This window comes from Myotis brandtii, unplaced genomic scaffold, assembly GCF_000412655.1.
Source record: "Myotis brandtii unplaced genomic scaffold, ASM41265v1 scaffold1236, whole genome shotgun sequence".
Taxonomy (NCBI): Eukaryota; Metazoa; Chordata; class Mammalia; order Chiroptera; family Vespertilionidae; genus Myotis; species Myotis brandtii.
In genome coordinates, this window is record NW_005354316.1 from 703,249 (window position 1) to 703,506 (window position 258).

General features: G+C 70.2%; 2 protein-coding genes across 2 annotated transcripts in view; both read left to right on the plus strand.

Annotated features, from left to right (window-relative positions):
• Positions 1 to 258, plus strand: part of PIDD1 (p53-induced death domain protein 1) — an 18,973-nt gene that overhangs the window by 18,085 nt on the left and 630 nt on the right.
• SLC25A22 (solute carrier family 25 (mitochondrial carrier: glutamate), member 22) overlaps positions 1 to 258 on the plus strand; it is a 5,375-nt gene continuing 5,117 nt past the window's right edge. Inside the window, exon 1 of the mRNA XM_014534002.1 lies at positions 1 to 67. The gene's annotated coding sequence lies outside the window, so the exon portion shown is untranslated. The remainder of the gene's footprint in view (positions 68 to 258) is intronic.

Genomic DNA, 258 nt, shown 5'->3' on the forward strand with positions numbered 1-258 from the left:
ACCTCCCTCGCCGCTAGGGCTCCTCTGAGCCGAGGCTGAGGTCTCAGAGGAGAGTTCTGCACCTCGGGTGAGCGGACCGGATGGGGAGGCGGGGGCAGGACAGTGGGGGCCTGCCGGGTGGGCAGGGCCGGCCTGACCTGGGAAAGCTAAGGTGAAGGTCACCAGCCCTCGGAGGGACCCCGGGTGTGAGCCAGCTGGGTGACGGTGGCAGCGCTGTGGCTGGCAGCTCAGGCTAATTGGCGGTGCCCCCCAGGGGAG